This window comes from Zootermopsis nevadensis, unplaced genomic scaffold, assembly GCF_977971745.1.
Source record: "Zootermopsis nevadensis isolate Lab colony 2312 unplaced genomic scaffold, Znev_1.0 Znev_ptg000006l, whole genome shotgun sequence".
NCBI lineage: Eukaryota > Metazoa > Arthropoda > Insecta > Blattodea > Termopsidae > Zootermopsis > Zootermopsis nevadensis.
This window is the reverse complement of record NW_028259138.1, coordinates 9071065-9094589: the sequence shown is the minus strand read 5'-3', so window position 1 is coordinate 9094589 and position 23525 is coordinate 9071065. Positions and strand designations below refer to the sequence as shown.

Below are 23525 nucleotides of genomic sequence, written 5' to 3'. Positions count from 1 at the left end.
TTATCTCTCTGCATTTAAATCATATGTTCCTTCGTCTCTCTCAGGTTCTGACATTCTTTTCTGCACTGTTTTCACCTTCAGTATTTGTTTTCCTCCGGATCTTAACCAGGTGATCGGCTATGATTTCCTCGAGTTGATGAAATCTGGGGTAATATTTTGAATTCATGCATCATTATCCTTCGCAGTTAACCGTTCATAATTATTAATTTCTCATTCGTCGCTAAGTGTGTACCTTTACGCCTTCTGTCCCCTAGTTAACCTCTTAAATGTGCGTTCGTCGTGTTGTGTTTTTATACCCAGGATCCTATTTAGTTCTGTTTTCTACTTCCATGCCATTTTATTTCACTCATAAAAGTGTCCTGGGAAACTTGCTTAGGATTCGTAAGGATAATTATGAGTAGACTTGGATATAAGCAAGAGGAGATGCAGTTTTTGTTTTGAAGAACATTCCCAGTAGGCTTGATAGTTCAGAGAAGTTGCGATAAATTATGACCAGATTAGCTGACTTTTGGATTCCATCCAAGCTTAATGACTTCATGGGGTTTATGTACATTTAATGTTTCAAGGCGCTGTAATATTCGTACGTTTCGCCTGTTTCATATAGAATTTGCCAAAAATACACACTTGAAGTTGTGGCTTTAATTATGCCAAAACTGTCTGAAAATGAAGCGCGAGGGGTTTTAAGTCCGTAAGAACGAAAAGTAATAAAATCTTTATGGTTAGGTAACCATGATTCATTGTACTTATTTTAGGTTTGCGACCTTGGAATTGTGTTCATTAGCATGGAATCTTGCAAATCCCCCCCCCCCCCCCAAATCTGCAGACTTCTGTAAAATGTGGCCACAAAATCAGTGCTATATTTGCTTTAATATATATTTTTAGAACCGTAGTTATTTATTTTATTTAGTGTTCTGTCTGACGACAGGTCCATATGAACAGGATCCTTCCATCCTTTTCTCGGACTGGGACCTGTTCATATACGTTCTTGGCAGATGATCCAGAAGTGGTTTTCCATTGCCTTCTTGTGTGTGTGAATGGAGTAATTGTTGGGATGCCACGGAGAAACCGGGGAAGCCCCCGGAGGAAAACTCCGTGTTGCCTAGACCACGGCCTTTCCCAACACAAGTTATAAATTCGGGCACCGCCGGGAATCTAACCCGAGACCCCAGGATTACAAGGCCAGTGTTCTAACCGCTAGACCACCGTGGCTACATTGTATTTATCAGCATGTATAGTGATGACTTTGCCTGTCTTTCATTATTTTTAAATCTGCCGTAACTATATTTTTTCTCATTCATGTAGGTCTGATACACCACAAATATTGTAAAAGTGAAGCTATTCTCATGCATAACCTCTGTCCCACCTGCTTGTCTGCTCACCTGTGCCAAAACAGCGTCTTTTGTAGATGTCTGGACGGCAGGGTACTCGACGTTTTGTCGTCAGTTTTTCATGTCGTATTGGCCGGCATCCTGTAATCATCTGTGGAAAATATATCGTCGTGTGTCGGAGTCGCCAGTCCACCATTACAGTGATCAATTTGTTAACGCTGTTTAAGGAAATAAACCCTGTTTACAAGGAGAATTGTTATGAAATCTTCAAATACAAAATTAAGTGTTGTTGGTTGTTCAAGCACGTGGGACAAATAGTTGCCATTGGTCTTTAACGGGCTAATTAAGCAGAGGCGAGACAGCTTTAGTCAGTCACTGGCTGCTTTACCTTTGTTGCAGGAGGAACTGCACAGTCATTGACGATGGTCAAAAGAGAACTATTTATGTAGCGTGTACACAACAGAATGGTAGAATGATGTGTCTTTAATAAGTAACTAGAACGTTGTCACGTAGGCGGAAGAAAGCTTTTGTATTGTGGCGCCCCTGGAACCAACAGTGCTCTGCCGTCCTGGTAACCAAACGTAATTCGAAGGAGACAATAGCATTAGTAGCAGTGGTCTTTTGTTGCTGGGGAAATGTCTTGAAAAGTTGAAATAATTACTTCTGACTACAGAAATGGAGTGCTGGAAGTGGTGAGGATGGCCGAAGTGTGTGTCTTTACGAAGATGACTGTCTTCTGGGTCTTAGCGCTGTGCAGTTTGGTATTGTTAACCAGCTTTTCAGAGGTCCTTGCCGCCGCCATCATCAGGGCGGCCCCGCGGCGCTATAACCTAGAAGACATCCATCTTCGTACTCACTGTCTTGAGAACTCGAAATCCTACTGACTGCATGTTCGGAGCTCCGGTAGTTAAATAAAAAACGATGGCCAGTCACATGACGTAAATATTGAAATACCGTGCAATATAATTTTATCTGCTGTTCTTTACGAGTTCAAAACTTCGTGTCTCGCGAAGTGATAGTGAGACTTTAGGTTCTCACGGCGATAACTGTCTTATGGGATGTCACACCATGTTGACTGGTAGAAATTGACTATCGTTTCAGAGGTTTTTACTGCCTCCACTATCAGGGTGTTGATGGATCGTCACTGGAACGGTGGTCAGTTTATACTCTACTACACGGCGAAACATCCCAGAAGACAGCCGAGAGGACAATATTAAAACGGATCTTAAAGAATTAGGATGGGAGAGTGTGGAATGGATTTATCTGGCTTAGGGTGGTGATAAGTGGTGGGCTTTGTTGGTTCGTTAGTTATAAATAAACGCAGTTCTGCCAAAACGCGAAGACGTGAACGTGTATAGGAGACTCTCGGGTGAAGCTGTTGCCATTTTTGATCTCGGCTGCAGGTGGCGAGTTGAGGTGATGTGATGCCTTGTAGGTGGTTGAGATGATGGAGGAGACACGTTTCTCGCGAAAAGTTTATAACCACCTATAAGACCACATGGGGTCATAATCCAGAACCCCACGAATAATGGTGTTGGTTCGTAAGGTATTTATGAATTATGATTTGGGAAGTGTATGGAAGAAAGCGTTGCGATGTGTTTTGAAGGTATCATTCTAATATTTGTTTGGAATGACGTAGGAAACCACAGGATATCCGGCTTCCGGGCCTACATTCGAACCCGTGACCCTCTTAATACAAAGCAGGAGTACTAACAACTCGGCTTCATTATTCGTTATATTTATTACGTTGATAATTTGCGATAAATAGAACCGTCTTGAGAAACTGGGTTTGTGTAAGTTGCTTTTTTATACTACAATAAAGTCGTCTACTCCTAGATCTCCCTAAATTCCTTACAGAGCTTCTGACAGAGTTCTATATAAATTGATATATGAGCGTGAATTTTGAGAAAATCTAGAAGAAAGAACTTCGAAATCGTTGCAAATGACTCTGCTCTCCCACTTGTGAAGGAAGAGGAAAGGTGAAGTGCTGGCCTGCATAACCATTTTTGAAGGAATATCGTTCTGGGTTCCCCCGGAAAAATTACATGAGACATGCTCGACTGGCATTCGGGATGTACCCGGATCGAAACCTGAGACACTCCGCGGTTTTGAAATTGTCGTGAAAGCAAACAGCCAAGTCGCGTGTCATGAGAACCGGGTTGTGTAACGCCATATTTTTCTTTCACGGAACTAGTTCACCTGAAGCGCGAAGAGAACACTTTGTATTGCGTCATTTCCCGCGTACCTCTTGAAACTCATTATAGAGCTCATGTTCGTTATACATGCATGTTCTAAAGAGTAATGAGACTGCAGCCTTCTTCGGTGCTTTGTATAAATTGAATGAAAGAAAGTCGACTCGTATTGTAGTGTAGTGTAATGAAGACTCTTTACGTGTTGTTCATGCTCTGGCATTAGCGAAGAACACTTTATGGGTCCATGTCTGTCTCCATCGTTTTTCCTGCGATGTGGACTAGCCGCATAACCAGACTCATTGTTGCCCAACAATGTGAAGCGTGTGCCTTAGCACATTATTGCTCAGCAGTTACATTGGACCGCTACGGTGGTCTAGCGGTTAGAACGCTGGCCTTGTAATCCTGGGGTCTCGGGTTCGATTCCCGGCGGTGCCCGAATTTATAACTTGTGTTGGGCAAGGCCGTGGTCTAGGCAACACGGAGTTTTCCTCCGGGGGCTTCCCCGGTTTCTCCGTGGCATCCCAACAATTACTCCATTCACACACAGAAGAAGGCAATGGCAAACCACTTCTGGATCATCTGCCAAGAACGTATATGAACAGGTCCCAGTCCGAGAAAAGGATGGAAGGATCCTGTTCATATGGACCTGTCGTCAGACAGAACACTAAATAATAAAAAGATGAGGTGGGCTAGCGGTTAGAACGCTGGCCTTGTAATCCTGGGGTCTCGGGTTCGATTCCCGGCGGTGCCCGAATTTATAACTTGTGTTGACAGAACACTAAATAAATAAAATAAGTTACATCGGACGGCTTTTATGGAAAATGTTCAAAAGACGGTTCAGTGTTGCGAAAACAGTGGGAACGGAGTCGGTGTCTTTGGACGGCGTTAGTGCAGCAATGGCGTCCGTGATATGGCGTGAGGAATGCCTTTGAAATGTCACTGTACTCCAAGGAGTGCACCTTTCCAATCTTGTTATTACAGTACACATTACACCTCCGCAGTTGGTCAGTTGTACTTGATCACAGAAATAAGCAACACACAGACGTCTCGAGGTTTGTACTTCATGTTTGTTGTCGTCATTCAATATGGGGACGGCCACCGAACAGTTACGTCGGGATTCATTTACACGGTAACGCTACAAATTAGCGATGTTGGTTTGGTAATGACGTGAGAAAGGCTGGATAGAAAATTGCTACTTAGCTCTTGACAAGAACGTAAAATGTGTTTGGAACCGAAGTCATAAGGTAAATGTGTGGCCCCGTAATCTGACTGTCTCTGAAGATTACTATATTCTGAGATGTACCATGTAGTCTGGTAGAAGATTACCGACGTTTTGGAGGTGCTTACTGCCTCCATCGCCAAGGCAAGTATCTCTGAAACGTCAGCAGATTTCTGCTTAACTACAAGACGTAACGTTCATACTCGCCACTTTGAGAACCTGAAATCTCACCTTGTATTCCTCACTGGTTTTTGGGTTGTTAAGTAGGGTGGTTAAGATACAGTACAGATCGCGATGAAGTGCTGAGTACACCTGCTTCTTATTTGGTAAGTACCAGCTCGGAGATATCGTGCTTAGTTTCGTCAGGCAAATACTCATTCAGTAGCTTAAAATAACCACGAGTACTCTTTTTGTGTGATTTCTCATTTGGAAACTTCGTGTGTACGAATTTAAGGGTTGATAATAAGATTAGTCTTAAAGAAAAGTTTCGCGTCGTCTGCTTTGTTCGCCGAGTTTTACTGGAAGCACGGTAGAAGATTGTGGCATTGTAAGAAGGGAATAAGAAGAAGAATGCAGTGGACGTTTCTTGCAGTAATACTTTGCGTTACATCGCAGAAGACCTGAGTTATTAAATTACAGGGAGCTGTATGCAGAATGTCTTCGGCTGGCTCGAATATAAAAACAAAACCAATTGAAGTTCTTTTGTTGTAGCTGTGATTTTCCCGCGACACAAGGAAGTTAATTCGTTTTGGAAACGAAGTGCTTTGCTACTTTATGAGTTTCAGTCCAAACACAAGGCAGACGTATGAGATCATCGAGCTGGATTGCGTTGCAGGTGCGCGAGAGATCGCTGGCTGACGATAACAAGAAGGACAAGGTGGAATACTCAAAAATGATGTGTCGGCAGAAAAGTGGACGAGGACGATTCTGTATGTGCTCAGGACTTGAAAAACATGGCAGCTCGCCTGAGGCGTATTTCCTTGTACATTAGTCATTTATATTAACAAACTTCGCTCAAGTTTTTTCTTATTTCGTCGTACTTTGTCAACCACATACTGGTAAGATGAAAGGAGCGTAGTAAAAGTTGTATATTTATACCATTTTTATTAAATACAGATAGTCTAGTGCAGGGGTTCTCACCCTTTTTCGCTGGCGTACCACTAATTCTAATTTAACACATTAAATGTACCACAAATCAAATGCGTTCAGGGAAATCTTGTTTATGTCCAGATTTTCTTACTTAAGTTTCCGTACCACTCGACATTGGCTCGCGTACCACCACCGCCGTGAAAACCTCAAATCCTACAGGCCTATGAAGAAAGACTTCCTAATGCTGCGTTCAGTTACTATAAATATATATAAAATATAATTCCAAACGTAATCCTGGTTTATATGTGACATTGTTCAGTCTTTTGCGCCTGTGTTCTTGTCTGTCTTTCTGGAGTTTTATTTAAATATTTCGTCCCCAGGATGTTTAAACTTGAAAAAGTTTGTCATATATAGTAATTTTAATTCTTCTCCGACATTTTCCTTTCCAGTGGCTTGTATTTTAGTTTATGGCGTAATCTGATTGCGCTTTAAAATTCAGCACTGACTGCCATCTTTATCAATATTCTTATGTTTTTCGTAAGTACTTTAAATACACACATTTTGTTTTATGCTGGAGATGACAGCTGTCACGGCTGGAGAATAAAGAACTGTTCAGACTTTAACAAGTCAGTCAATAATAGGCCTATTCAATATGTTCTTGTTCGCCGATCGAAAGGTTCCGTAGAGCGGCAATGCTTGTGTAAAAGTGGCCTCGTTTAGGTCTGAATGATGTGACACCGCGGTCTTCCACTTCGTACTCCCAAAGTTCTATTAATATGGCGACACTAACAAGACGATGGCACGAATTCGGTGGTTGGACCCGAGTAAACTCTCGCCAGGTGACTTTTTATATCAGGTTTACAGTGACGTGACATGGGGTGGGGCCAGTAACTTCTGCTTTGTGTGAAGTGTGATCCAATATTGAATTTCGTAAGTTTCGGTATATATTGTATAACCATAGAGGAATTTAAACTGTAAATACACGTTGATTTGGAAACGTCTCCATTGTGATTTACAGCCATTTAAAATTGATATGTGTTGCAAACTTGTTTCACGTGCAATGGGGTTACTGAACTATGCGAAGAAAGTGTTACCGACATAACCGTCGTCATATGACCTTGACATGAAGTGACCTAGCATGATACGTGTTGCCTTTCTTCCTAGTAGTTGATTACCCTCGCGGTATTTGAAATCGTGACAAACCGCAGTTGATTAGAATACTACCAACACAGACAAGTAGTATACTAATCAAGACATTTCCAGCCGGGAATCTCTTACCATGTGCTACGTATAAACTACATGTGGATGTATATATACGTTTCCAATTTTCTTTTCTTTGGTCATACGACATTCTCAAAATTGTGAAAGGCATTACGGAATAACCTGTATACAGGAGTACGCGCGTTTAGAACTAACGAATTAATTTCAGGAACTTTGTTTGCAAGTTTTTTGTTCCAGTTGAGAAATCGATTCCTTACATGCACAATAATTAAGCTTAAATATAATTCTTAATCGTTTAGGGATTGGATCTTCTAGCCTGCTCCAGTACTGTGCTAACTTCTGTAAATGCTAATCTTTTTAGACGTTTTGTAGCCTGAAATATAGTTGCGCGAATGCTCAATTAGATATAGCCCACTGTCTGTGGTATATTTTGTGTGTCTCACGTGACTTTTCGGAAATCCGTCATCATACTAAGATTTGTTATTAATTTTTTGTAAGATTTCAAGTTTTCACGGCGGCGAATATGAACATGGCTGTCGTATGTGTTGTTGCACCGTGTAGTCTGTCAGACGTTTATAGAGGTTTGGGTGAAACCTAGAACCTTTATATACTAGATGCGTACACTAGACCAACCGGGTGATCCAGCAATTGACGTCACTATGTCCGTACGTGTGTTACTCATTGTTATTTTCTATGTCGTAGCGGGAGCCAGTCTGGACAGGGTGACGAAGGTGAAACGTCTGCCAGTGCGGGGAATAGTCAGTCGTCTTAATATATGTATCATAGCTCATACATTTAATATACGAATCATAATCTATCACGAGGTGCAGTTTCACATTTAGTAACATTGGATTTGGTCGTTTGTGAGGCCTCTTAGTACGAAATTTACTGATAAAAAGACTGATTAACGAAAATTTTCTTCAGTCACCGCTTTAGGACTATTTTTTATGACCTTGTAATCCTGGGGTCTCGGGTTCGACTTCCCGGCGGTGCCCGAATTTATAACTTGTGTTGGGCAAGGCCGTGGTCTAGGCAGCACGGAGTTTTCCTCCGGGGGCTTCCCCGGTTTCTCCGTGGCATCCCAACAATTACTCCATTCACACACAGAAGAAGGCAATGGCAAACCACTTCTGGATCATCTGCCAAGAACGTATATGAACAGGTCCCAGTCCAAGAAAAGGATGGAAGGATCCTGTTCATATGGACCTGTCGTCAGACAGAACACTTAAAAAAAATTTAGACCGATCAGTTTGTGAAACTTTCATGCTGAATTAAATGAATATAAATCTACTGATAGGAACGTAATTAAGGTTTTAGAGACGGGCCTATAAAGCATATTAAAATAACTAAAAGGATTCATAACACAGTGATCGTATCAATACGTTTTGTAGCTGTCGTGTTTAACACAGCTCCTTTTCTGTCTGCTGCTGGAGGTGGAGGCTTTGTATTACCAATACAATAATTTCTTGTATCTTAAAATGGGGCCTGTAAGCGATATGACATTTCTACACAGCAATGTCTTCTTCAGTAACACCTACAGACTTGGATAACAGTTGTCCATACTGTGTCATTGCCACACCTCTTTTAAAACATATCTTTCAGTTGATCTGACACATAAGATGGATCGGTCCCTTTACCAAGGAAAGAGACGCAGAGGCGGCAGGAAAGGAGACTGATAACCAAAAATACTTCGACGTATGACGTAGCTATACTAAAAAGAGATTGTTAGTGAAGTAGTTGGATTTTCCAACAGAAATATTAGTGAGCGACTGCATTCAGCAACGACAGTAAGCTGATGAAAACTCGCTAAGAGATGAAAAATGAAGGAAAACTTAAGTACACTCCTTCTATACGTTGTCGTGGCGTAGTGCTTACGCACAGGGGCAATTTAACCATAATTTTGATTAAAATTTATGTAGCTTTCTTATGTTTTTTACAAGAGTTCTAAAAATTACCAAGAACGTGAATAGTTAGTATTAGCAAATTTACGTCCTACGTGTATGAAAGCAGACAAAACAGTATCGTGGCTACGCGACTTGATTTAAATGTACTGTCACAATTAGCAATTGGTTTGAAATAAGACTCCTAAGACAACTTGTAGGTTACATTGTACTAAATATTTCGGCTGCCAGCCTTTCATGAGACTATCAGTAACTACAAATTCATAATTAACCTTACACATGTAAGTGATTCCTTTCTCTACTGGTATAGATTCCACGGAATCGAACTGAGGATTGTCATGACCGCCAACTTCGCCAGGCCTGTATACCCCTGATACTGTATTCTGTTGGGGTATTTCTAGGATCGGTTGTTTTTTCGATAGATTCGCGCACAATCGTCGTTTAGTCAGAAACAAAACACATTTTTACAGAATCTCTGTCGTAGGTTCTGGACAGAAGTTAGGAGCATAATCGGCTGCAAGACATGAAGGCTTATTGAATTGACTGAAGGGACTGCGGTTGGCTGTTGTACACGTGCAAAAGCCCCTGTCAACGTCCAGGCCGCGTGGGCGAAATTTTTTTAGCTGTTGGTATCCACTTTGTCATAATGTCAGCTACTTTGAATAAATTAATTTCGAAAAAGTTGATTTCTCTGATAAAATTGTCTGACGCTGAATAATACAGTCAAAATGTAATAAAACCTATCTAAAACCGAGCTTAGATTGATCGTACACCCGTGCTTGATAATTTCTGCAGGCCCTAGAATACAGGTTAAAAATCGATGTAAATTACCTCTGATAGCAAAAAATTGTTTTACCTGGAAACAGTAAGGGCAAACAACCATAGATCATACTTTCGAAAATAATACTTATTCCTGTTCATATACTTCTGTTTTTAACAGCTCATCCTGGAATTTGTTTGATAAGGAATTGATCCCGACTATCCACAAGACTTGTGCATTATAATAAAAGCAAATAAGGAAAGAGAGGTAAGAAGGAAAAAAGGTAGAAAGATGATAATGTGTAGCATTTAGATAGTGGCGAAGTGTAGGCCAACACAAATCGCATGAATTTTTACGGTACATGTGTGCATATATATTTGTACGTAAGATGCAAGTATAGGCTATTTGCTGTTCAGTAGTCTGTGTTTTTTCAAAAGTAATTAGGCTGTTAGTTTTGAAAGGAATGGGAAAATTTTGAGATTCCTTGTCATTTCGTTGTAAGCTGGTGTTATTATAATAAGTCGGGAGAGATTCGGCATATTTCGAGTTTGAACAGACAGGAAACCAAATGTCTGCCAGACCTACGTTTAGAGAAAATGAATGTTTCTTTGAGATAGTCCAATTAAAGACTTTCCTCACAATCTTGCTCAAACTCAGCAGGCCGTGAAGAATACAATACCGCTAGTCCATGAAGCAGATGGCTTGATACTCGAGTCACGCGACGTTGATTCTGAAACCGTCACTGGTTTCACTTACACAGCAACAAACTACTATGTAACACTGGCCCATGAATGTAATGTTGAATATCGAGAAAGATTCGATTGTATAGATTAATTGATGGACCCCCCACTGTGCGTGTCTCGAGCGTAATTAGCCTGTAACACGTTAAATAATTATCAGAGCGAAAAATATCTCGAACAGAAACTGTAGAGAAAATACGAACTCGAAATTCTGCTGGGTAAATGACCGCCGATATAACTCGCGTAGTTTTCACTGCCCAGTTCATATTATTCAGTTTGCTTCTGACTCTCGTCATGGATCTGTTGAGTCAGTTTCTAAATTTATGCACTGTTATGAGATAAGTGTGCTCAAATAACTCTCTCTCCGCTGCTGGATACGTTAAGAACAAAATCGAGGAGATAATCGGAACTACTGTTCAGTGTTTATTCTGCCCGTTGTATCATTTCAGCGGCTGTTTCCTCGTCAGACAACTCTGATTCGGATCATGGTGACTGCTTTCTACTTAGGGTACTTTCCACCGATGTTTTCAGCCACTTCCTGTGCACAGAACCCGCTTCTGATCTGCTTCATTGCCCAGTAAGGAATGTCTTCATCCAACAGAAAGAGTCGAGATAGAAAGGTCACCGGAGTTCGAGTCCCGGTAGGGCAGGATTTCTCTCTTCATCACAGAGTTCATGCTGGTTCTGGGGCCCATCTAACCTTCTATCCAATAGGTACGCGGTTTTACCTGGGGATATTTCTCGTGAACCATAGTTTAGAACGCTTTGAGATACGAGATCTTGAATTGTAAGCCCTACTAGCGAAAATTCTGTTACTTCACTAGATTTTCAATAGCTGCAAATGTTGAGATTCTAACACCGGACCTTCCAAGTACCGTGAATCCAGTGAAGGATGAGAGAGCGACTGGGGTCAATGACCGGAGCAACGGAGATGTACATGGATGTAAATTGGCTTCATGAAAGTCGTTCCCATACCCTCCCATTATTGACCTCTGAATTCCATTCACAATCTCGTCTGTTGCTTGAAAATGCGGAATCATTGCGTTGGTTTGTTTTACCAAGAAGTAAATCCAAACATGCGTGTTTAATGTGCTTTTATCTCCGTAGTTTTGTGAATTTATTGTAAGTAAAATACAGTCCCCAAAATAAATTGTACACACCAATTTGTTTGCTTTTGTGTGCCTGTCGTAAACTTCAAAGCCAAAACATTCGTTAAGTTCAGCAGATGAATTTGCTGAATTCGTCGTCTGTAAATGGTTGTTACTCAAACAGAAGCCACAGATTTTTTTTAAATCTTTTGGAGGATGGTACAAATTTAGAGGCGGCTGCTTTAAATGCCGGACACTCTAATTTGTAGCTCTGATATTTTAATTCCCAGGAACAAACAACTGTTGTTGACTCCTGTACTGTTTGTAGTATAAGAGAAGGTTTGTTCTTTCTTGCCAAAGATGTTGAATTTTGAAGTAGTAACTTTCCATTTAGATAAATTGTTAACACTTTGAAGCACTAAGTTCAATTAAATAGTATTTGGAAATTCAGTTTCTACCTCGACTAAAACACAATACGTCTTCATTAAAAAAACTAATGCTGTTTTGAGAAATAATAGTTGATTATTCGGAGAATCCTAAGAAATCCATAAATATACTGTGGGAAAAATGCAGTGTTCCAAAGAGTTGCCCTGCAGAGCATAATTCTTCGGGTTAGTAAAATTCATGATGACAACTGAGTTTTTCGCTCAGAGTTATAAAATAGGAAGCGCCAATCAGTATTCATACTCGTGACTTCTGGACACGAATTTTCTGTGGCCATATCTCTGAAAATTTGTCTGTAAAATAATGAGGACGGGAAGACATACAGAGTTTTTGGAGTTAGGCGTTTGTTAGTCGTAGGAGGTGGTAGACTTTACATGATATCAAATATTGTAGCAGCAGGATGTGATATATAATAAAATATTATTATGATGATCAAATAAAGGATGATAAGATGGGTACGACATGTAGTACGCATGCACACGTGCCATTTATGCAGCCCAATTAACCGGAATCTACTGTAGTTGGTATACGCATTCTGTATACTGTATTACATCTTATATATAACCTTTCTGTTATTAGTAAATCTTTAAATAGTGTATGCCCAAAATAAACTTACGTATTTGTTACATTTGCGTGTTTTTATTTTATTTTTGCCGATAATCTGGGATTTCGATTATCCAGAGAAATATGTTTCTCAAACATCCTGGGTACTGTGGAGTATACTGTAATTCGAAGCGAAATAGTTTGAGCTACTGGCAGTGTTGTTAAACAATCCACAAACAAAACAAGTTCAATTTTTTTGCGATTTAACACCACATTTAGCAGCAAGTTTATTTTACAACTCTGTTGCTAGAAATACAATAAACGCTTGCAGATATGAAGGCACTGCATTGAGTAATTCATTATTTTACCTAGTAATCCATTAACTAGCTTACGCGTTACATCCAAAAATATTTGTAATACATGTTATAGATTGCAATGGAATATGTTATATATATATATTTTTTGTAAGATTTAGTCGTTTTTGAGAAAAGTGAGTTGATTTGACATCGATGTAAATTGGTAAATCTGGCGCAACCGGAAAAAAGGAATGAAGTTCGCATGAAAGGGATAAGTGTCTAGACCCTGAATACGAAATTTAATTCAGATCTGTTAAGTATCTTCGGAGATGACCTTTCCATTATGCGTCTATTTTGTGCACGTAATGTAAATTGCACAGAATGAGAAGTGTTTCTTCTGTGCAGAAGAAGTCTGATCCATATACGATACATCAGAAGACAACAGTGACTTAGTGTAGTTCTAGTGGTAATATCTCACAAATGCTCGGCTTCTAACATCCTGATTCTGGTTCGGATATGAATAATGACCAACTCATGTCTTGAAGGTACGGGTTCAATGCCCTGTCTGCACAGGTTTCTTCGTTCTCACGTTTCGCTACACACCCACGTTGTACAAAACACGATCATATTGCTGGTTGGGCGTAACACATGATTGTGTGTGTTTGCAACACACTGTGTACACCAGTCAACCCACTTGTAGGTCACACTCGAGCGGAAATCCCTTATTTCCAGGCGTGTTCCTTTCACCATCACGTGTAGAACGGTTTAACCCGGGGCATTGCTTTCGTCTGTGAAGTACGCGGTAACAAGTGACCGAATTTTAATGCGTTACGCATCATTGTGAAATTTATATAGTTGTGCGTCTGTATGTTTGTATTCTATCGGCTTAGAAAATCTGTAAACAGAAACCAGCTGCAAATTAAATTTTATGTAAAGATGAATCGTAGGCTATTTAACGACGTTGTGTTTACTGTGGTGGCTGTTCAGCTACGAAAGATTGCGTTCGGTAAACTTGAAATGACTTAAGTAAAGATTTTTCTTGATATTTTCTTTCGTCTAATAAATAAAATAAAATCCACGACGTTTCGGAGTGGGGACTAATCCCTATCTCCGGAGATAGTAGAGGTCTGTGGATTGGGCCCAACTGAGGAGGTCTGCTTCAAGACGGAGATAGAATCCCATCTCCGAAACGTCGTGGATTTTATGATTTTATTTATTATACGATGGAAAATATCCATAAAACTCTTTACTTCAAAAATGTACCTTCGTCACAAAGTTTTAGAATTGAAATGACTGGCGAGCAGTCGTGACCAACGTCAAGGCATTGTCCCGAACGTCGCTTTGAGGGATTTTTGAATACTGGTAAAAATCTTACGAGCCTCAGTGTCTCAGTTGAGTTTCGAACCTGGTACCTCCCGAATTCAAGTTATAAGCTGTACGGCGCGCGAGAATTTTCTCGGTGAATTGACACCAACTTGGTGGCTGTATAAATCCGTGATATGGAATTATTGAATACCCTGGAATCAATCAATACCGGCGCTATTTCCGATGTTATGTATAGTTATCTGTGGAAAGCAGGCCTGTGAAGCTTTTGGTCGAAGTTTGAAAGTTTCTGACCATAGTGCTGTCTAATATGTAAAATTGTTTTCTTGGGATTTGTCTAAATTATAAAATTATCCAACGTTTCGAAATCTGGATTCTGCTTCCATCTTCAAGTGGAAAACGGAATAGGCTTTTTTCCCCTATTCTCCACTTCTATGCCTGAGGACGGAAGCAGAATCCAGCTTCCGAAGCGTTGTAGTTCTATAATTTTATAATTTAGACGATTTACAACGTCAAAAAGAACATTTGCACACTTACAGTTTCTGTTGTTGCCATTTTGTTGTTAACACATATTCAGTTTATAATTGGTACAAATATTTACCACTAGGCTTCCAACCCGTACCCTACCAAAATAAGACTAACCCGGTTCAGACCCAAAGTATCCACTGCCATCGATAATTATCATCGACAGTGACAAAACATACAGTTTTTCTTTAGGTCTTTGCACCAACTTTCCATGGTCGTAAGTAAACTGACCCTTTCTTCAGTTAACGGCGCACTTTGAACTTGAATGTTCCATATAATTAATAGCTTCAACTGTCTAATTATCTCAGAAACAAACGTTGTCATTTAAATAGCAGGGCTGACGAATATTTTCGCAAATTGCCCTTAACAATAAACTCGTTTTTAGTGGATAATGAAACATTTCTTTGACCGGTGTTTTGTAGTGTTTAATTAACGCTTTCAACCACGTATGATTATGGCCGTCGGATCTGGTCAGCTTGAGGCCTGTGCATGTTTTTATCGCAGTAGACCTAATTAATGTTTTGACATCCAGCGGACTACTGAAATGGCCTTGCCTTTAGGCTGGAGATACTGGGATACTGGGGAAGGACCTGTTCTTCAAGTGCCTGAGCACTGCGGGTCCAAACTTTTCGTTGGCTCGATCTATAGACATTTGATAGGACTCCTTGGACGAGGGATCGGCCCGTCGCAAGGCCTCTACCTGTACACGGGACAGCACAACACAGAAAAACGCTGATAAACATCCATGGCTTGAGTGGGATTCGAACCCACGGTCCCAGCGACCAAGCGGAACAAGGCCCACGCCTCAGACCGCGCCGCCCCTTACCTATAGGCAAGCGTCATTTTATCGCCTGACAGGTTTAAGCTTTTTGTGCCTGATTGAAGTTATGAATAAAAATTTCATGGTGAAGTCGTGTTGCCTGGAGTGAATTGCAATTGTGAGACCTTTTTTGTGTCGACACCATTGTTTGATTTGGATGTATGCTATCAGCATTTAATTTGAATAATATATCGCGTGTAGAATTGCCTGCTGCACGATTAATTATGTCGGTTGAAGTGTAACTTCATTATTCTTCTTAATGCCGAGGCCCCAAAGTAAAAACGATGTAATGTATTGCGAAGCTGGAGCTGATGTTTCGAACAGTGCCCAGAGTATAGGTCACTCCTGCCCCAAAGACTAATTTCGTGACTTGTTTCATCTGCCACCTCTCCCACTCCCGGCAGCCATTATGGCGTAATGCACGTGCAATTTGACCTTTATTCGATATCGGGAGTTCTGTATTTACTTCCTTGAATTCGGCGCAAGTTAATTCTAACTACGTAACTGTTAGCGTTGGATCTATCCTTTCGATAGATGGCGTCTTGGGACACACTTTTCCCTCTGTAATTAATTTCGAGTCGGTCTTCTTTTTTTACACACATCACTTAATTCAGTAAAACGATTGCTAAGGGACCGGAAAATTTATCAACTTCCGATAGATTCCGGTTCATTTCACAGTACGAGGTGCGATCGGAAAGTTTAAAGACTGCGCCTATAAAAACCCGTACACTTATCTCAGGTATTAAATTCATCCATCACCCTCGAAGTAGTTCCCCTGGGAGTGAACACAACGATCCCAGCGCCGCTGCCAAGCCTGGAAGCATCCCTGGAAATCTTTCTTTGTCAGCCTGTCAAGCACCATCTGCGATTCTGCCTGAATCTCTTCTATCGTCTCAAATCTCCTTCCCTTTAGCTGAATTTTCATCTTTGGGAAGAGGAAGAAGTCACACGGAGCTAAATCCGGCGAATAAGGAGGGTGCGGGATGACGGCCATGGTGTTTGAGGCCAAAAACTGCCGAACTTTGAGGGCGGTGTGCGCTGGCGCGTTGTCATGATGCGTCGCATGTGGAGTTCTTCCTTTAGAATCAGCTGACAGGTCCGATAGCCTATCCCAACAATGTCGCACAAGTCGTTGATGGTACGACGTCGATCTTCGTGAATGGCCTGCCGAATCTTCGTAACATTTTCGGGCGTTGTGCTCGAAGATGGTCGTCCAGAACGCTCGTCATCATCGACAGAGGTTCGGCCATTTTTAAAACGTGAATGCCACACAAAAGTTTGTGCACGACCCATTGCGGACTTCCCAAATGCTTGCTTTAGCATTTCTTAGGTTTCCGTAGCCGTTTTGGGGAGTCTTTGGCAAAATTTGATGCACACGCCATTCCGAAATCGCAGGAGGGTCGGTGTAATGCACTACCAAAACGCCCGTAACTAAGAAACAAATGCTAATTCGATGATGCCGGCTGGCATGAATGTAGGCCGCACCCCCTAAAGGCAGAAGCTCGTACTATATCCGGTTCGCCGTCTATTGACACAGTCTTGAAACTTTCCGATCGCACCTCGTATGTCTGGGTACAAGGCTGTATTTTATGTGTTCATGATCCAAATTACAAGTTTGAAATTCGTGTTACATGTTTTATGCTGCACTGTTAATGGGCAATGCGCATCCTGTGTTTTATAGCCGTTCTTTACATCTCTATTTCATTTATTTGTTGCTTTTTTTTCAATAGTTCGTCGAAGTATTCTGCACGTATTTTATCGACTTCCAGTTCTAACTGTTTCCCATTTGTGTAGTACAGTGCAGTGCAAGACAAAATTATAACTTGTGTACACAAACCCGTTAACATTCAAGCGGACCGTTTTCCGTTGAATTATTGAAAAATTATTTTCACTAATTAAGGACAATCTGGAATTGAAATTCAGTTTTTCTCGGAGCCAGAGAACACATCAGATAAAGTCTGGTTTCCGTTTAATCCATGCTGCGTTTAAGACCATTTTTATTGCAGACATTCTTTGTCTACTTTTCTAACTCGTCTCTTTTCAGTTAATGCCGTAATTTTCTCTGTTTATTTTTCGGACATGGCCGACATGTGCCAGTATCCGATTGTAGTTTTGAGCTGAGGTACGGCCCCTTCAATTTCTGTTGTTGTATCAGGCCACACTTAGAGTTGAGGTATTTACCAGGTACGGTATCTCGCAGGCCTGATCAATGCGAGTTGCCTTGAAGGTGTGCTATTGTGTGATCGATGTCTGTAGAACGGACTCGTAGTTACCAGGTGTAAACACTTGAAGTCTAGCGTTACGGTACTCTGCTCTCTCGATTCCTTTGTCTGCCACTGAATTAACTGCAGGTGCTTGTAAATACTGCGTTGTACCGAGAGGCCATTATATCCTTACCCCTTCGTTTTAGATGGACCCCGCGTGTTTAATCGGCTCATAGAATTAAAAGTAAAAGATTTACAAGTAACATTTTAAATTCCCTGAAAAGTGCTGTCACTTTGTTGAAGTTCTGGCCAAGAAATTAATAGAAAAAAAGGGTAGGAAAAGTCGCTCGCTGATGAAGTTCTGCCAGATATTATGACTGATGTGCGATGTTTTGATTCGAAAATATGTAATTTCCCACGCAAGGGTGGCCACACACGCTACGGCTTACCGGAAGGCTTACGTCTGTGAAGGCCAACCTTCCGGCAAACCGGAGCTTGTGTGTTGAATTTGGCCGGAAACCGAGCCTCCTATAAATCTGCAGTCGCCTCGAGGTTTACTGAACGTTTTTACAAGTCGTAACGTATGTGGGCAGAGACGAGGGTAAAGGCAAGGCTTGTAGTATTTAGTCATCTCAAGCAGCCACCGAGAACTTCAAATCCTCGTAGTTTAAGTAAGTTTAACAGTTCCAAATATGTGTCCTCATCCATTCGCAGGTAGTTCTCCAGTCCGTCGTCTCTAATCGAATTTCATTCAACAAATTTATTCGAGAATATTTTGATCCATCTAACTAACTTCTGACCCACTTAGAAAGATTTACCTTTCTTTTATTTTTCAACATTAAAGTAACAGCAAGACCGATTAAAATCGCATCGTCTTCACTGAACACGTTGTAGCATCGACTGGAGAATAAAAAGACTGAGCTCAAACCTGCCACAAAGTCTGTACGTGTGTGGACTCTCAGAGGTTTGAGGCTTACCTTCCGACTTTAACTTGGAAGGCAGGCCTTCCGGTAAGCCGTAGCGTGTTGGGCTAAAATGTGTGTAAGCAATATCGTATAATTACTATATTAGTTTCTTTTGCAGAGAATTCTTAAATGTGTTTGGAGGAACAGAGCAAAAGTTATGGTGGATTCGTCTGTCTCAGTGTCCTGTGATAGCTGTTATTGTAATGACACTTGATGTTCCATGAAAGACGTCGCTCGCCCTGAGCGCCTGGGAAGACTGCTGTGTCGAGGTGGTTATTGGTAGTGATGGTGGAAGTTTTGTGGTGTCAGTAATAGTCATAGTAGCAGTAAGAGCTAAGAAAAACAAATTTCGGAAAGATGTTTGTCTTCTAGGTTTTAGCGCCATGTAGTCTGGTAGAAGTTTGCCAACGTTTCATAGGTCCTTGCTGCCTCTATCATTAGAGCGATTATTTCGGAACTTTCTCTCAAATATGTACAATTTACACATGGACTTGAGGCTGGAATTATAGTTTTGCTACATTACAGGTAACATGCAAAAGTGGATGTAAAGTAGTAACTTTAGTTTGGTTGTAAATTTTGGACTTAAATGGAATTAGACAGACAGTCTTTGGCGAATAATTATAATGGGCTGTTTTGTCTTGAGGGACTGAAGGAAACCACGAAGCAGGGTAATAGGCAGGTTGGCCGATATCTGATCGGGTACTTCCTGAACATAATTCTTTAGTTTAGTGAGATTTGAAGTTCTCATGGCGGCGAGTAAAGATAGCTGTCTTCTGGGTTCTTGCGTTCTGCAGTCTGGTATATGTTTATAGACGTTTCAGAAGTGCTTGCTGCCTCCATCATCAAGCCGATCACCATCACCTTGTTCACAAGAACCCGCTACGTTATCGTATCCTCAGCCAACTGAATCAGTTTATACCCTTAAACCCAATTTATTCGGAAGACGCATGTCACTACTCCAAGGTGCAGGGCGTATCTTTGATAGTTCCTCATCCTGAGCCTATAACAGCAGTTCGCCGATGTTTTTCTTTTTTTCTTTTGCGGTCCGCAAATTATTTTTACAAAAATGTATTTTAAAAATATGTTATAAAAATTGTTACCTCAGAAAACAACTCTTTGTTGGTGTTAACGTCGTAAGCATTTGACAATTCCGACCGCTGTGAGTAACTTCTACCCTAGGCCTTAATTAAGAACGTCAATCAAGAACTATGGCGCGTCATACTGATAAACATTTGGAGGGATACATTCCAATCGGAATAACAAATTAAACCTGTTACTGAATAAATGATTTAGTAAATGGAGCTTCAAATATCTCACTATGATGACCGATTTTGTTAAAAAAAAGCAATGGTTAATATGTGAACTTATAGGCGTAACTAGGTACCATTTTTTGTAATAAATTGTAAAGCCTTTTCAACAAACAGCTCTCATTTATTATCGTGCGACCGGCGTGTCGATAACAAGGGACGAATATGGTTCCAACTCTGCATAATACAGGGGACCGCTGGCGTGTAAGAATTATCGTATTTTTGTGCGACGGCGTATGATTCATATCCTTTTGTGTTGCTGCAGTTAAAGCATTACTTTCTATTTAGGCAGGTGATGTAAGCTTGTGTGACCCGTGTTTCATATCTGGCGATGAGATAGTATGTATGCTCCAACCATTTTATGTAAATATCTGCCCTACTTTAACTGTGAGGTATACAGGACTGTCTATTCAGAATAAAGCTATTTCCCCTTCTCTCAAGGTCTGTTGGCTCCACCCTATTACGTAGTCCTTAACCAATCAAATTGTTCATACGTGTGTCCTGCGTAGTCTCCCATCACGGCATAGTTTTAAAATGTTAATATTTATCATATTGTGCAGTGTGCCAACGCGCAATTTTCAGTTCCTGCCACGTTCTTGTGAGTTGAACTGTCAGATTTTAAGAATGGATTCAATGTCATGTGCTACTAGCTGATTCTTTAGGGGTTTTTTAATGGTAGGTCTGATATTTCGGACAGAAAAGAGCCTGAAGTTTGATGAGCCATCAAGTAAATCTGTTGCTCCTACCCATTCTTAACCTCGGCACTAGATGGGGGAGAGTGGTCAGCATCACGCCCCGGCCGCTCTTTACCCCCGGGAAAGGACCCCGGTACCCATTAGACAGGAGGCTTGGTGGGCCCCAGAGCCGGTCTGGACGCAGAGGTTAAAATAAAAATCCTCTGCTTCCGTCGGGAATCGAACCCCAGTCGTCCAGCCCTGCGTCCCAAAATTTTTAATTCATTTTTCATTCCCTCCATACCCCAGATGATGAAGGCAGCACGTACCTCTGAACCGTTTGTAAACTTCTGCCAGACTGCACGGCACATTAACCCAGAAGACATCTGTCTGTAACAAAAAATTTGTATGAAAACCATGTTCTTGCGTAGGATAGGGTTTCAAGGGCGGACGCTGTTTTAGGACACTGTTTCATGTAGTCTGGAGTCTGGCCTTTCTAGGTCGGTAAATCGTCAGAGTTATGGTCCAATACAGCATTATTTTCTAATACAACTTTGTGCCTGTAACGCTGTCGAGTCAGGATTCGATCGTGGAATCTCAGTATACGAACCTACCATTGAAAATTAACGACGTAAAACCTGTTCCTAGAGCCAGCCAGCCATCCATTGAAGCAGTCAGCCACTTGCAGCTCGCCGTGTTCAGGATGCATGGAAGATTTATGAACTACAAAGTTTGCTACTAACATTTGCACTAACATCCTTCATGCCGATTTCAAAACGTTATGTCGTTCTTTAAAATCAGCAAGGCTCTGACCAACGTGTATCTGCCTCAAACTGCTGAAAGCCACTTTATTTTTATTAGAAATTGTCATGGTTTCCCTCGCTCCTAAATATGGGCAGAGTCTTTGTTGGAATCTCATAGTCAAGACATTCTTCGGTTTTATGGAGCCCGAAAATACATTAACGTGTTCACAAGACACCGCCACTGGACCCAAAATCATTTTAATAGCAGTTAAAATTTGTTCTCATTTGTCAATTTTACTTTTCTGATCAACATGGATCAATCGTTCGGCTTGTCTTAGGAACTGGCTTGCTGATTCTATAGAATGTTCCATTTGAAATCGTAACTACAACGCACAAACCCCTACAAGCACAACGTGGAATACTTGCAGCTGTTGCCACTGCCCGAAATAGGTTCGGCCATAATATCAGCTGTTTCATCGCTCGATGAGCGCTTGTCACAGCCAAAGACTTCTCGTGTCCCGAAATTTTGTTACGAGTCAGTGTATTGACTTATTTGGCACTTTCTTGTCAGGATTGTTAAATGGTTTACAAACACGGCAAACGATTTCAATGCGATGTATGTTCGAGGCTGAATACATATTCTGCTTTTGAATATACCATGTTCGCACATGGGGTTGGACCCGCTGGTGATTTTATTTTTGAACTATTTTGAAATATTTTGTTGTTGTTGTTGAATTGCATTAGAATGGCACGCTGTATTATGCTCACGTGGGATTTTATACATTATTCTGCAGCTTGCGCAAATTCCAAGATGACGTAAATACTCAGGGGTTAAAATAATAGCCTGGGTTCAATCTTGTCCAGAACTCAGGGTTGCCCTACGAATGATTACGAACATGACAGTGACTTTCTGTTATTATGATACCGATGCTTATGAGGATAACAGTGTTTTCAAAATGGTATGCTCGAACTTTTATCTAAACTTAATAAATACACCAGTTTATATGCCATATTGTTAATGTTAATTTAGTTGTCGCAACTATAAATAAAAGAACTCAGTTAACCGCTAATGAGGAAGTTGATCTGAAAATAAATCCGAAGATAATTAAATAAAATTATCTGTGCTGCACTACTATGTTCGTATCTCGTTGCTGAAATGCTGGACAGAATTTTCTTCTGTCAGTTTTAACCGAAGGGCAGACGACCCTGAAGATTCATGACGAATAGATGGAAGAAACAATGTTAGTATTCGAAACCGGAACAAGACTTGAGGTTAATTAATTACGATGATGATGCTTAAATAAATTGACGTACCTTCAACCACCTTCCTTATCTGATACGTCAGAAACAAGAATGACGGTATTTGGACGAGGTGGAATGGGTTCAGACTCCTGGTGCTTTACAGAGAGCTAAATATGTTAAATTGCCGGAAGGCTGACGTCATGTAACTAAAGCTCTAATAAGATAGTATTAGCCAATGCCTCTGTCTCCGTATGCGACAGAAAAAGCAAGTGGAAAGTTTTTCAAGCCATTCAGTTTGCAACGAAAATAAGAATGGAAAGTTATGGGTCTACTTCATATACTCCCGTGGATTACACGTTTCCAAACTGCTCGTTTGCATTCTGTGGTGGTGATGCTTGTTTATTGCCGATTTTTTTACCCTTACCACTTTTAAACTTGTATTTTAATCATGGAAAAGAGTTGCATGTACATAGGATTTGAGGTTTTCAAGGCTGTGAGTCAGAAGAAATCTGTCTTCTGAATTGTTGCGGCGTGTAGTCTGGTAGAAGTTTGCCGACGTTTCAGAGGTCTTTGCTGCGATGATCCCTGATGATGGAGGCAGCAAGAACCTCTGATACGTCGGTAAACTTCTACCAGACTACACGCAGCAACAATTCAGAAACCAGCCATCTTCAAGTGCAAGAATGGCTCAAGGCCCAAACCGAGAACAATACGTTCTAATGAAATCAGGAAACGTATTGACTTGTGGACCAGATCCATATAAAGTCGAGGCGATTGCATGGATAAATAAGTTTTATCTCACTATTGTGCGATTATCTTGTTAAAACTTACAAACATTTCCGTTAATCTTTTACTCCAGTAGAGTACATATAGTTTCCAAATGTTTTATTTGCGAATGTCC

The 23525-nt window shown here is 40.9% G+C and overlaps 1 protein-coding gene across 8 annotated transcripts in view; it reads left to right on the top strand.

Annotated features, from left to right (window-relative positions):
* shot (dystonin-like protein short stop) overlaps positions 1-23525 on the top strand; it is a 308131-nt gene that overhangs the window by 13418 nt on the left and 271188 nt on the right. The gene's annotated exons all lie outside the window — the stretch shown is intronic.